The following is a 15,945-nucleotide window of genomic DNA, read 5'->3' as shown; positions in this document are numbered from 1 at the left end:
GGGCTCCAGTGTTGGCACACTTCGATCCGGACAAGCCTATCGTCCTTACAGCAGATGCGTCGCCGTACGGCGTGGAAGCCATCCTGGCGCACCGGGACAAGGATGGCCAGGAACGCATTGTGTCGTTTGCTTCCTGTCGGCTTCACGCTGCAGAGCAAACATTGCAGCCAGTTGGACAAGGAAGGCTGGCCCTCATGTTCTGGCTCGAGCGCTTTCACCAGTACATGTAGGGAAGGAAATTTCATGCGGTCACGGACCACAAACCGCCGCTGGGCTGATGGGGCAGGACAAGGCAGTTCCCGTGTAGGCATCACCTCGAGTGGTACGCGGCCTTGAGGCTTGCGGCCTACAGCTACCGGCTGCTCTACCATCCGGGATAGGACCTGGACCTGCTGATGCCCTGAGCCACCTGCCCCTGTCGGAGATGCCAGCTACTGTTCCAGAGCCTGCTTAACTGTTCATGTGGAGCACGCATACCCGCAGGTACTCTCCAGATCTTCGGTGTCGCAGGGCGACCAGGCAGGACCCAGTCCTGTCCCAGGTGGTCAAGGCGGTGTCCCGAGGGGAGGAGTTGGTGCAGCAGGCTTACAGCCACAAGGCTGCCGAGCTAAGCCTGAAGCACGGCTGCCTACTGTGGCTTCCAGGGTGGTGATCCCACAAAGTCTCCAGTGCAGGGTCCTGCAACTGCTGCACACGGGTTATCCTGATGGGCAAAAGACAAAGATGGTGACCCGGTCCCAAGTTTGGTGGCCTGGCCTGGATCAAGACATCGCTCACATTGTGCCGAGCTGTCAAGTCTGCCAGGAGCACCAGCGGGCCTCACGTCATGTGGAGATCACCCCTTGGCCATTCCCAGAGACCCTGCTCCCGCTTGCATGTGGATTCCCTTCAAGGGCCACTACTTCCTGGCAGTTGTGGAGGCCTTTTCGAAGTGGGTGGAGGTCCTACCTGTCCCCACTACATCAGCAGGCGCGACCATTGCAGCGCTGCAACAGGTCTTTGCTGCCCAGGGGTTGCCGGACGTCATCGTGTCTGACAATGACCCCGCTTTCGCCAGCACAGGATACCTCGCCTGGCTGACGAAGAACGGCATCCGGAGGATGATGGTTCCGCCGTACCACCCTGCTTCAAACCACGACCTCCTCTATAAACTTCCGACCTGCTCATGCCGACGCTCTCCCTGACGCCAGATTTGCTTTTGCTTGTCTTGTTTTTTTATTTCGCCAAACTGCCGCCGCATGCCGTGGCGCCACCACTTACCCCTATCACTTCGCAATCAGTGCTGTGGCCGCATGTGCTCCGCGTGGTCAGCTTCTTCGGTTGGTGTGGTAGGCGCTTGCCTTTGTGACATTCGGAGTTGATCATGTGTCACTTAGCGACTGCACAGCCAACAACAGCATTATGGTACGGTAGCAGTAACACAGTTTCCCGGAAATGGTGTACTGTTGCGTCGCTATCTGCAAGTCGAGCCGGCGGCGGTCAAGAATCGCGACTGGGATATCGTTCCGCGAGTTTCCCTGTGACATCTAAAAATTAGTGAAAAAAAAGGATGATGGTATAATGTGGCGGACAGGCAGCCAAAATGCATGTCCTTTTCAAAATGGAAATCTGATGAAAAGGAAACGTTTCTCTGCGCAAGGTTTTTATGGGTAGAGTATCAAAATTAGTCGTACTAAATCATTTAAGCTTGGCTGTTCGTATACACAACATTCCCATGGATCAGTATAGTGCTCGCAAGAGCTGCTGAATTGAGTTCACTTTCTCTCCTCACGCTTTTATTTGAAGCATATTCTTAAGACGATGCAGCAGAAGCAATGATGAACGCGTGGGAGCAGTGCCGATGCGATATCGCGGCAATGACAGCGAAGCTCGAGCGGTGGCCGTAACGGTGAGAACTAACCATGTTAGGGATCATTTCAAAAATATTGTAGGCGCGAATAGTCGATGTAGCAACGTAGCGGTACGCGGAGAGTTATGTTGCACACTTTCATCCTCTAAAGTTCGCTATTACTATAGGCCCCGACGCGTAAAGCACGACCGTTTCTTCCGCTCGCTTTTATTTTCCCGTGTGGACAGCATGATAAAGGTAATCTTGAAACACGAGCTTATGCAGAGGGAATTAATAGGTCATAAAGGTAAACGACTTAGGCGAATGACCGTGTACGTCGTTTATATATATGTTCTGTTCATTCGCGCTGCAGAAAATAGGGTTTCTATATCAATGTACCAACTAGTCCAGGCACGAATTACCCCATGGGCTAGTTGTATCAACTAGTCAATGGATGTTGGCAGCAGCCAACGAGGCGGCGTTGCACGAAATGAAGCAAGGAAATGAATATAAGGATTGCATTCGCCATGCCATGCGCTGTATACTATTTTTGTTTGTTTCTTTGTTGTTGTTACCTACGCGTTCGATCCCGCTGCAAAATCGCTCGTGCAATTGAGTCAGGTAGTCAACATTATTTCGGAGCCCTCTACTACGGTCCTTCTCATGGCCAGACAGTTGCTTTGAGACGTTAAACTCCGTCAATCCGTCAATCTACTCGTTAGAAACACGAAAAACAAACAGAATAACGTGCACAGCAGTGCGCCAGGACCATCGTGCGCTACGTCGCATCGTCTGCTGTGGGGGTTAGTTCAGGCGGCACCTGGCGGCACTTTGGGTCTGTACGCAACAGTTTTTAGGCCCGCGCGCCGCCGTAGGGGTGGCGTCAGTGAGCAGGTCGGAAGTTTATAAAGGAGGTCGTGCTTCAAACGGTGGAGCCAAGCGGGTGGTGCAGACAACCAAGGAAAGGCTGAAGAAGAGCAAGGCTGCAGATTTCCGGACACACACAGGTTGCCCGGGTACTGTTTCACTACAGGACCACGTCCCACGATGTCACTGGCCATTCCACCTGTGAGCTCCCATTGGGTCGGATGGTCAAGACACCCTTGGATGTCTTAAATCCGGACCTTCGGTCCACAGCACTCCTGAAACAGCAGAAGCTGAAGCTGGCTGCTGACCGGGCCATTGCCGGAGTCAGGAGCTTCGGTCTTCACCAGCAACTTCCGTCGAGGTCCACCCTGGTTCGCCGGACAGGTGCTATCTCCTGCCAGCGCCTCATCGCTGCTCGTCCGCATGCTGGGCGGAAAGACGTGGCACCGGCACGCCGACCATGTTCGGCCTCTCCTCGTGACCCTGCCTGAAACCTCAGGCGCCAATTCAGAAGTCTACCCCGCAGGGGGACCAACGACAACACCGGTCGCTGCCAGCGAAGCACCAGAGGCGGCAGGCATTGCCAGTTGTGCGGCGCTCGTTGGGCCACATTCAAGTTCGGCGTCATCCTCAAGGCCGGTCACTGCAAACCCTCCGGACAGAGCGAGACTGGCTCAGGCAGCACCCGGCGTGGCACACCCGGATCCTCGACACCTGTGCCGTGGCGGAGCACTGGACAGCGAAAGCCGCCAGACCGTTACTCCCCTGGATACCAGAAGCTTTTCACGCAAACACAAGAAGCTTGTGTTTGCGTGAGCAAACAAACTGGGGGTAAGGGGGTGTGACGATCATGTGAGGTCACCCCGACCATATTCTTCATTGGCCCGTTAGGCTCAGTGGCCCGCCAAGCTCGGTGGGCAACATTGGTTCACCACACATTGGTTCACCACATTGGTTCACCACACAGGTGCTCGGGGTCAGTCATTATTCACCACCAGCACGCTGCATGTCGTCTCTGGGTCGAAGGTTGCCTCGACCCCCCCCCCCCCACCTTCACGAACCCGGGGCAGATCATATCAAACTCATTTTGTGCATTATAACTTCAGACCCCTAATCACAGCCTCAGGATGTGGGCCTAATTAGTTTTCGATATTGTGTATAATAAAATCTGTAAAAAGCTTTACCTTATGTTCAGGGGCACTAAGAGAAACACTACATCAATTTAAATTTGTAATTGTTTCTGAAAACTCTATATTCGTTAATTTCGCAATGAAAGGTTGATGACTGAAAGAGAAAATGCAGGTCAAGGTTTCATTTTTTTTAGTTTCGCGCCAGAACCCAAGCGTGACGTAACAAATTTAAAAGTATTTTCATGTAGTTGCTGCGTTGTTGGCTGAGTAAAACTTGTTGAAACTTGTGATGTTCAATCTTTGGCTACTTTAGAACACAGTGCAGTCCCTCTTTACCAATAAACAATTAACTTGGCCGCAGCAGATGCCGTCAAAATCCTTGACATCACCACCACGAGCTGATGCGGGAACTTCAAGGCGGGGCGTCACTCGTCCTTCCCTTTCGCATCTAGTTCTGGCTTAGCTTGCTAGGTTTGATTCTCCCGATAAGAGTGCCGCTTTGGATAGTTGTGGCCAAGAAGTTTAATGAAAGGTCGCTTGTCGGCGTTGCTTTATTATCAGAGTAGCCGGACGTGGTGCATGCACAAAATAGATTTAGTACATCACACACATGGTGTTTGCGCATTCGCGCCTTAGTCGACACAGAACTACCAATAAGGGCCCAAAAGCTAGTGCTAAAATATATAACGAAACTGTTGAGCTACACGCTCAGCAGACTGCACGACTTTCTCCATTTTGGGCGGCGTTCCTTCCGGACTGCCCCGTGGAACGAGCACCAGTTCAAATCATCTTTAGCTGGCTTGCGTATACGCAAAATGCGCAACACTTATATAAAAAATTCGTAATGCATTGTATAGAACAAAACGGTATTAATTTTCTTGTGGCCTAGTTACAATTACGCCACCAAACAAACCCACACTCCAAAGACACTGATGCTGAAACGGATTGCTTGGGCTTGGATTGCCGGGTTAAACGCTAGCCAACGCACTTTTATGGGTGTGTGGTTGCCACTGAACACGCGCATCCTGCTATATTTGACGACTTCATTCAAAGTTAGTGCTTTGGCACAGCCCGACAGTTTGGCGCAACATGGTGCAATGGCGGCAGCACGTCCGTCCCTGACCAAACTTCGTGGTTGCTTCTTGAACCGCGTTACCATTCTTGGCGAATGGAAACAAACAGCACTTCTGCCCCTGGTAGTAGTATATGCAGTATACTAGCTGTAGTCTAAGCTGCCCCATGTAGTGTGTGCAACAAAACACTTGCACAAAATCAGCTTGTCCATTGCATTGCAATAAAACAAGTACCGTTGGAAAACTGAGCTTGTTCTTGGCCATTTTCACGAGTAATGCATGGATGAACCCCGGGCACAGACGGATTGAGCAATGCCTCAGCACCAATTGTGCTGCTCTTCAGTTTACGTTACGAGTGACAAGCACAGGGGCGTCAGTAAAAATTGTCTGTTCCGAGGTACACTTAATAAGCATAAACGACTATCTCTAAAATTTACTTGCAAGAATGAAAAACCAATTACGCAGTTCGTCTCACCTTTAGACACAGAAAGGCAAAGTGCTCAGGAGAATTACCATAGAGTAAACCCTCGCTGTAACAAAGTGGTCAGAACAGAAACTTGACTTCATTCTAAGCGGTATTTCCTTAAAAGCGGAGCAGCTATAAGATTCTTAGTTAAACCCTGATGAAAAAACACATTCCACAGATAGCATACGCTGCTGTGAACATATCAGCCAAACTTTGCAATTGTGCGGAGAACGTGGAACTTACAAGCAGAGCACCAAGTCACCTTTTTCTCAAACACTCTTTTCAAACAACGGCTTCTCGTCAACCGTTTCAAAGGTGCCGGTACCTTGCGTATGTCGTCATATGCAAGATTACCATAGGCGGCTGCTAGTGTCCAATAGTTGGCCTCAGTAAAGAAGGAAGTTTGGATAAGTTTGGATCAGAGCACTTCCTACTTGTACTGTGCATATTTATTGACACAGTTTACTAGGCAGGCTGAAGTAACTGAAAATCTGCGTTTCGAATTTCGGTAAGAATTAGGCACTTCCAGAAGAAGTCGACTGCCGTCCGTTCATGCTCGGCCACATCCGCTCACGTAAGAATTAAACTTTGGTTGCACTGCTCATTGGTGTCGTAGCCGCAGTGCTGTACGGAACGGCATTTCTGGAACGAGTTCCTTTTGGGAGGAGCGTCACTGTTCCGTTAAAGGGCCCCTAAACCACCCAGAGATCGAAATTTAGTTCTGGCGTTGCACTTGTGCACGACTCTACAACGAACACGTAGCCGCGAGAATTTTTCGAAATGGTGCCATAATAGCGGAGTTACGCGCGTTTGATGATCAAAAAACGGCCCTCCCTCGTTTCGCTCTTTCCTTCGCTACTCTCCTCGTCGGCTGGTCTCCCCTCCTCGCCGAGTGCTGCTCGAAATGTCACGTGACCAACGTCATCGCCAACGCGCTTCTCAAAACACCGCCTACTTCCGCTTAAAGGGACACTAAAGAGAAACCGGAAGTTGAGCTTAAATGGTAGATTATCCTTTCACGATCACAGCCATACCATTCTTACTGCAAACAGATGTTTAATAAGCGAGAAAATAGCGAAAAATTGAAGAATAGGTGCTGACGCCCCTTCGAAATTCCCGCACTACGTGATGTGACGTCGGAGATTACAAACGCAGGCCGGTCGCGATTGGTCGAGAGCGATTTATCGCTGTTAATAAAATGCAAAATGAAATACACCTTAAACGTACATAAACAGCATTTGCCAACTTTTTACACCGTTTCAAGCGAGGAAGTACAAGTTTAGCACAAAATTAAATAAATAAGAAAAAATGGCATGGCGATACATGCGGCCGTGATAGTTTCGTAGTTTCGTTTTTGGTCAATGCATCGTCGCGCGCGCCTGCCCCGCTCTACGGTGTTTGGTTGCGTGTTGCGTGGCTCGAAAAACGTTGACTTCGCGGGAAACAGCCAGAAAATGCCTCGTGTGTGTAGTGTTGAGGGCTGTATAAATGGCCCAAGGCGCTTGATCAGGGGCAGCGGCAGTGTTGACTCGATTGTGTCCTTTCATGTGGCGTCGCTCGGAAAGCCCCGGCTCCCCGGCGTTCGCAATGGCTCAGTGCTCTGCCGATGATAAAACAGCAAAAGAGCCAGAGAAACCGATGGTGTGCTCTCAGCATTTCTCGCCCTCGGATTATGTGTATAATCTTGCCCTCGGAAAGTATCTTGGCGTGCCCCAGAGGCCAGTCCTTTCTCGAGCAGCTGTTCCCTCAATGCGGCCTTCATCAAACCTCCTACCGGTGCCCCTGCAGCAGCAAACTGGCGGCTCGGTGAGTGCTGAATGTCATTAAATAAAGCCACGAAATAACCATACCGAGTACGTGCACAACTTTCTACGCTTGTTCTGTCGGGAACATCGTCGCCTGGCGGACCGGACGCTTCGCCTCCCGTCGACGAAAACGAAGCTCTGCATTCCGCCGGCGCGGCCGGCGGCTCACCGCCATCGCACGCGGAAACACCTACCGCTCGAACACAGGATCATTTCGCGCTCCGTTTCACTGAATATCGCTGAAATGCAGTCCTGCTTTCCTGGCGAGCTCTTCGTTGCAAGGTTCAGCGGCAGCTACGGTATCCATCGCGGCGAACGCAAACGCAGCGACCGGTCATGCATGCAGCCATGATGCATCCAGCCCAGCGCATCGGCCGTTTACGCAAGCGGTGACGTATCATGGCGCATTCTGATTCGCTGAGAGCAATGCAATCTGTGACGACACTGCTTCAGCGCCAAATCTAGGGTGAGAGAAATTGAGGAAGAGATATTTGGTCTTTGTTTACGAATTTCTCCGCTAATAACTCATACTTTTGCACCCAACAAAAACGGCATGCATTTCTGAAGGTCCCTCTTTTATTCCACCTGAACTTCCTGTTTCTCTTTAGTGTCCCTTTAAGGCACGTCCACTCCAGCTATGATGCTAGCGGCACATATACGGACGACGAACCGGCCTCCAGTCTGCCGCGCGAGAGGTGTCCAAAGTAGACGGCAGTTCGGCCGGCGCCCCGCCCGCTGCACGATCAACAGGCCAATCGACGACCGCAAATCTGCACGCCTCCGCCACCGGCAACGAAAACATCGGCTGCAGCTGAGTGCACGGATACCGACGGGAGACAACCGGCTCGGCTGTGCTCACATCGCAGCCGACGGCGCCGCTAATATCAGCGTATTTTTCTTCTTTGTGTACAATTATTGCGAAGAGCGATAACAACGATTAGAAAATATTGCGGCTTATGAGCGTCGGTAATTCATTTCGAAGCGCCGTCCGCTTTAGCTTTGAAGGGAACCGGAAAAGGCCTAGCGACGATATCGGCGCCGTCGAGCGATCAGCGGCGGTGAGGCTGCCGCACAAATGAGTCCCGGTCTCATCCTCTCTACGTACGGCAAGGAAATTTCGCCGCTCGCGAGCAAAACCGCTGTCGACCGGCGGCCCGCGAATGGCAAACGGCGTGCGGCGAGTTAGCGTGCCGGTAACATGGATGTAGACTCGGCGCTTTTCGGCTACCCGCTGTTGCTGCGGTGCCGGCGCGTGTTATGCGAAGCGTGCCGCTATAGACCCTGTGTTGCGCGCATGTCTGGAAAGGCCGACACTGTTCGCACAGTTGATCAGAACCCCTAAGCATGACTGTGTTGCAACACGAGCGATTTGGCACTTGCGTTGCGGGCTGCAATTACCGATGCGCAAGCGCGCACAAGCGAGCAACACGGCGAGGACGAGCAGGGCGCGCGTACCTGCTAGCAGACAAACCGGAAGTCGTAAGTTCTTGTTCAACCAATGGACATCGTTTCCACCGTTGACATCACCAGATTCCCCCTGCTGACATCATGATGACCGCTGGGGATACCGGAAAGGCGAGCAGAGGAGGACGGCATTGTTTTTTTGATTTTGTGGCGCTCCCGCGGCGCGTAGCGCTGCAGCGTTTGGCATCGTTGATCGTGACGGCATTCTGAACTCGATGCACGTGTTTACTTGAAATGTTCAAAAAATATCTGAGGTGGTTTAGGGGCCCTTTAAGGGTCGGTTGAACTGTAATGGTAACTCGTTAGGTCTACGAAGGAACGGCAGAGGGAACGGCTTTCCTCCTGTAAACGTTCCATGGCATTGAACAGACGCACGCATGTTCGCAGCACGTCATGCAGGGCAGATGGGCGAGGTAAGCAATGTCAGCTAGAGCACTGCACGGGCTCGGGCTTACCCGAAAGCCTGGGCCCGGCCCGGCCCGTGGACCGGGCCGGGCCACGTAGAGCAGTTTTTTCACGGGTTCGGGCCGGGCTCGGGCACGGCGTGTGCTTTTTGACCCGGGCCCGAGCCGGGCTCAGGTTTTTTGACGCGGGCCCGGGCCGGGCTCGGGCTTTCTGGTGGTGCGCATGTAACGTGCAGGGAGTTATTCTCGGGCGGTCTCAACTCTGAAAAACATGTATTTTTCGGTCTCGGGTCGGGGTCGGGCCGGTTTCGAGCCGGGCTCCGGCCGGGCTCGGGCCTAAGGTAAAGGGGTGGCGGGTCGGGCCGAGCGGGTAACGTAGATTATTTGCGGGCCCGGGCCGGGCCCGGGTCTCGCCATAAACGTTTTGATCCGGCTCGGGCGGGCCGCCCAATGTAAAAACGGGCCCGGGCCGGGCCCGTGCAGTGCTCTAATGTCAGCATCTGATTTTGTATATGTTGCTTTTCTTATAAATTGTTCGGGATTGCAGGCTTGGACACCGCAAAGGAAAGCGCGAGCTCGTTGTCGTCAGTTGCTTAACCCCAAGGTTTAGGCTATCAAGGATCCTAGACAGTACCATGAGAGACCAGGCGAGCATCAGCAGAAAGACAAAGCTGGCTGCGGTGACCAAACAAGCCAGCGCAGATGTTGCCATCTCATCCACGCCCGAAGATTTTTCTTCGCTCGTGCACCAAACCATTCCATTACGTCCATTACGTGCTGGTGCGTTACATGTGGTGCTGACTACCGGGTACCGCAAATGAATTTCAAGGGATAGAACAAATTTTTCTCAAGTACAACACGGCAGTACCTTCAAGCGCTTCGGTGGAACGGCTCTTCAACAATGCCAACAAAGTTATGTCGAAAAAACGGGTTCGTCTGTCGGACACTAACAAAGAGATAAAGCTCTTGCCGAGTTCAAACAAGGGACTTTAGTAAGTTGCGATATATCTATTCTGGACATTTTCTTCCAACTCATGCTGCAATATTCAATAAGCATTAATTAAACACCTATGTATTGTTCCTTTTGATGCGGTTTCCTGTGCAAGAAACCTAATTATATTGGTGGATGTGAGTAACTTTCCATTTGCACATCTGAAGCGCAGTATCCTAACATGTTACATGTGGTGCTGACTACCCGGTACCGCAAATAAATTTCGAGGGATAGAACAAATTTTTCTCAAGTACAACACGGCAGTACCTTCAACCATTGAAGACCGAAGTGGAAAGTGCCATAAGTGTTGCACTTGTAATAGACGAGCACCAATTTTGAATTTAGACACGTCTGGAGTATTTTCTGTGCTCCCTACAAAATTTGTCTAGGAGCATTTCTTTGGGTTCTTTTTATCTCCAGATAATCTGCTTTAAATTGCCCTTTTTTCGCCTCAGGATTATCTGACAATATATTTTAACTAAAAAAATCTAATGTAATCGTAATGTAATGACACGTTCAAATGTTAGAACGCGTTCGCTTCGGATTAATGGAACTTGTAAAGGGAACTCGTTTTAAGATTGGGAAGGAACACGGAATGAGCTTTCGTTCCTGTTTTAGAGGAACGTGTACAATACTGCGTAGTGCGTAGCTATCAGGTCTCGCTAACTTATGTTCGTTTTGAACACTTAACTAGCCTCTAACCATGCCAAACTTAAGGTCAGACTCCACGTACGCTTGCCATCACGTGCTCACTCCTGGCCACTCTTGGCTAGATGCCTTGGCAGACATTGCTTCATAGTGAGCTACTCAATGATTTCAAAATGCGCAATCTGGACGTGGCTATTAGTATCCGTCCATAAAGCTGGTGCACGACAAAGCTGGTCTGCGCCCTGTAGCACCGCCAGACGGGAGCCCATGAGTGCGAGTGCGTACTTCAGACTTGTTGTGCATATAGGAAATGCTCATCTATAGTGGCCACAGGCACTGCGGTGCAGTTGCATGCAGCGGCGTCTGGTACCGCGGCCACCGCAGGGTGCCGCAGCGAGCCCGTTCACTGAGCTCGCCGAGGGAAACCACCTGCACTGATTGGACTCTGTGGAAGACGTCACGAGCGCCAACATCTGACTGGAACAGGTGGTCTGCTTTCCAAGCTGCACACCTACCATGTATCTTGCCATCCTGATCAAACCTCGTAACATTTGAAATTATTTCAACGCAAGTCTGGAGTACAGCATTTATCGCTGAGGGTGCGAAAATAGTTGGCCATTTCCAGCATGCCAGGCAGTGGCCGGCGATGTCGGATGCGTCGCGCCGGCGACACGCGGATCGATTAAAATTTGTCCCTGGTATAGTTCGGCATGCTGAATGTGGCGCGCAGTAGCGTGGGGACCAGCTATTGCTGCAATGCATGCTCACATGTGCGCGGCGAGTGAGCACTTTTCTATTCGGCAGAGGCACAAATTCAAGATGTTCACTTCAATGCTCCCGAACTGTAGACCAGCGTGGTGCCGGCCACCTGAGTTAGCGTACGTTGCACTCTGGTCTAGCAGCTCTAGCCTAAAATAAGAAATTTTCTATTCCTGCACCAGCCGCGCTGAACGCTTGACTGGACAACCAGAGTATAGCAGTATAGCGTTAAATTCTTACCATCAGAGCATAACTGCACTGCATCCGGCCTATATGGCTATATCGGCACCTTTAGCCGATGTGCGCGCTGCCGAAGGTCTGTCGAAAGACGACATATCGTTCTATGCTGGGGAATTGTGTGATTTCCACAGAGATAAGTGTGAAAGTAAATGTGCTACTCGTGCCATTTGGTGCGAGGAAACACAGCCGCATGTAGCCACAGCAAGCGAGCACCCTGAACTCAACCATAACTTGAGGGAAAGCCTCCGAGTTTGGTGCATCGTAGGCAAAAAAATCAGACATATTGGCATCTGCGCGAACATGCAAAATCAAATTTGAAATGTGCACCATGGTGACGTTCAGTAGGCAGAGCGTTGTGCCTTCACAGTGTTAGGCATTGAAGAAGGAGTGGAAGCATTGCGAGGGGGATCAAAGCAATCTTTTATTGCCAATACCTCCGCTTCTACTAAACGCACTGAAGTAGTACTTGAGTGGCGAAGTACTTCTGAAATAGCCTAGTTTAATTTCAAATCCAATTTTCGGCTTCATAAAGCGTTTAAGGGCCCCTTTAACATGGGAACATGAAAAACTTTGAATAAAGCAATATACTAAATAAAACGAGTTCGCTAAAACATGCAATTACTAAACTAATTTTGTTGAGACCCATGCACCTAATGAAACAGCAAAAAAAGATATATAAGAAAATCCACGTTTGTTCTTCGCGGTTGTTTAACTGCCACAACTTTTACGATCTGCTACTTATCCCTGAGTCCTAACTGAAATAAGAATAGGACTGCATGATGCAAACAAGGATGCAGAAAATGTGAAACATACTGCCATGCTCGACCTTATCACATTTCTTCTTTCTGCTTCCTCATCTGATTTTTTGGCGTATCTTAAGATGGCGGGCTGTGCTAACTATGGTTGTCCTAGCTGAGGATGTCATAGCTGGGGATGGGTGAGATGGGCCGGGCAGCTTCTTCTGCTGTTGCTTGCGGAGAAGCGGCTGTTATTCCAGCCCAAGCTGCCTGCTCCTCGTTGAGTAGAGCCATCAGCCTGTCCAGCTCATGCAGGATGCCTGCTTCGCCTTCAGGCTGCGGAGAGAACACATGGGACATGGCAACACACGTGGCATGCTCTGATCACTACACATGCATGCATGCTAGCTCGAACCACCGGAATTAATCAATTAATGTGGTAATGTGGTATAATATTCTAAATCAATGCATCGGCCATTGGAGACAAAGGTCTACAGGAGCTAAAAAACGGGACTCTATGTTAAGTGAAGCTTTAGTCAAGCAGTGCGTAGTAAATTGTGCTTACTTTCATCGTATGTAACGTGTTATCTCATGCAATGTTTATGTTAATTCACCACCGAGGTCACAACTTTAATAGAGTAAAACATCATTATTACGTACCCGCTTAATAAGTAATTCTGGATTAAATATAGTCGCGATAAATCTCCAACCCTACCTCCATGGAACTTAATAAGCATTGGCTCACCGCTTAAGCCGTAGTCACTTACTGCACGCCAAATGGTTAGCGTGTAGTGTTTTCTTCATTTTTTGGTCCGCACAATTGGCAATTGGCGAAATGTAGTGCGCATAGATGATAGATAGTGAAATTGCTGCACATGGACCTTTCACGGACTTCAATCACCGCCGACAGTGACATTAAAACATTGTGTCCAAGACGTGTTTCCTACTCCCATAACTTCTGGCACTTCAATGTCCCCGTCGCGAATGACGTGGAAGTGAATGATGGCCCTTCTCTATTCAACACGGAGCATGCTTTGACTGCCATGAGGGCGTTCACCGAGAAGTGGAGCCTGATGGAGAAACTGGCTCGTGGACTTCCAGAATTTGAAGATGCCAGCGTTGGTGCAAGGCCACCACGGCGGCAAGTTAAAATCAAAGATTTTTTGCTGCCTACTCACAAATTGAATTGGTCTGTGCGTGTGTTTGAGTGAGGATTCAGCTGGCTGTTCTTTTCTCGCTGGCAGTCTATAGCCGCTCATCTGCATAGGTTGGTGATTTGGTACATTACAGTGTGCACCTGATCCATATTCCCCGCCAACTACGTATTAAGGAGATTTTACTGTATTGCGCAATTTGTATGGTTATGCACTGCACCGCTGACAAGTTATGCTGAAGTACAAAAACCAGATCAGGCGGATGCAGTGTGAGACATCTACACAGTGATGTCAACAGGATGAATGCGATGTATGATGCTTATTGAGGGAACAATGGTGATGACAGGCGTATGCACAGAAAACTATGACTTAAATCTAGCTACATTTAGGGATCCTGCACCTCTTGGGTCACAGTGGCACACCACCATTCTGATTGGCCAAGAATGGACACACATGAAGCAGCATATACGAAATGGCTAAATTGAATAAAACCGGTAAATCAAGGAATCCGCTGATTTTAACATGCTATTCTATTAATGTGGGAGGATGTGCTTTCGAGGTACCTATAAGCCGACATTACAGACCATTTTTATTTTTACAGACTGTCATGAGTCACAGGCAAGATGTGTGATAATGTGAAAAAATACGAAGACGCCGGCCGAAGAAACAGAGAAGGGACCCACAGGCGAGAAGCACATGAAGCGCGAGAGAAAAAACAAGAAATGAAGAAAAAAAAAGTTGTCACAGTTTCTCCCGAAAGGCGAAGCATCAATTGCGATAGCAAATTTGTAGAGATATACGGAGTAAGGATAGTAGTTTTATCAGCTGTATAAACTTGCACATGCAGCAGCACCGACAACACGCAGAACTGTTGTCGACATCGTCGGCGTTTTTCCCCCTATCGGCGTTTTCCCCCCACGGCCTTTCGCGCGACGGAAGAAGTCGCGTTTGCTCTGTATATATGGTGATTGTAAAGGAGGAAAGAGACGCTTAATTCTGCAGCCCTTCAGGGAGCACGGCGCAGAACGCGCGCTTGTTCTCCGGCGTGCGTTCACTCCCCGTGAAAGCCCGCGTCCCTCGCGCCCTTTCACTCGCACACATAAAGAATCCGGCGCGCGGCGACGATTTCATCGCCATTGACGTCATACGGATCCTCACGGCGACGGTGACACCGACGGCAGAAATCCGCTTTGGAGTTTCCATATAATTGCTATCGCAATAAAAGTTACGAGGCGAGAAGGTGGTAAAGACTTCCGACGTTGCTCGACACGTGTCGCGTTCTTATCTCGCCGAAAACCTCCGATCCACCCCCAGAGGCACCGACTACAGTCGCCAACGCTGCGCGCGTTCGGTGCGAACGAGGGCAAAACGCCGACGGCGTCGACAACAGTTGTGCGCGTTGCCGTTGCTGCTGCATGTCCAAGTTTATACAGCTGATAAAACTAGTTTCCTTACTCTGTATAGCTCTCTATACTAATTTGCTATCGCAATTGATGGTTCGCCCACGGCCGCTGGATAAAAAAATGTCGCAGTTTCGCCCGAAAACGAAGCAGGAATTGCGATAGCAAATTAGTAGAGAGCTATTCGGAGTAGGTATAGTAGTTTCTTCGGCTGCATAAACTTGGACCCATTCGCTTACTAACTGAATTAACAAGCGTGGTGTCAGCGCGCACAAAAAACACGAATAGGTCACATTGAATGACCGCAGACGACTGTCAAAACGCTGGCAGCAAGCGCAGCCGCCGCAGCGGGCGAAGGTTCGTGCGGTCTATCGCTTCAACGGAAACTGAGCGGCGAATGCACTGCGCATACAAAGGTCAGAGCCGTGTGGAGATAACAGGCGGTGCGGGCGACCGCCACAGCCGCGGGCAAATTACGAGCGCAGTTGTAGGCAGAGTAGAAGCTGCGCCCTGCCTCTCCCTCTCGCGTTCCCTTGCCGCTTTCTTGCTTTCGCATGGGAGATTGAGCGGCAAGTTTCCCTTACGCCCGGTTGCAAGATACGACTTTGGTGCCGGAGCACAGCGTCGCCCGGCTTCCCTCATTCCAATACCCCACGGCCTTTCGCGCGACTGTCGCGTTTGCTTTCTGCCGTGCGTTCGCTCTCCGTGATAGCGCACGTCCCCCGCGCGCTTTCGCTCGCGCATATGGTGCGCGGCGATATTTTATCGCCCTTAGACCTTATATGGAAGCTCTCGGCGACGGCAACGGCGACGGCAGAAATCCGGTTGAAGTGTCCATATAATTTCTATCGCAATAAAAAGGAGACGCAGGCGGAGATTGCTGGCATTGCTGACGGGTTCGAGAAGCAGTTGCACCTCCAGCTGTGCTCAGGAGACGGGAGGCAGAAGCTTCGGGGACCACTGACCGGAGAGCGGACGT

The sequence above is a fragment of the Dermacentor silvarum genome, chromosome 1, assembly GCF_013339745.2.
Source record: "Dermacentor silvarum isolate Dsil-2018 chromosome 1, BIME_Dsil_1.4, whole genome shotgun sequence".
In the NCBI taxonomy this organism is placed as follows: domain Eukaryota; kingdom Metazoa; phylum Arthropoda; class Arachnida; order Ixodida; family Ixodidae; genus Dermacentor; species Dermacentor silvarum.
Note: the sequence above shows the minus strand (reverse complement) of the source record.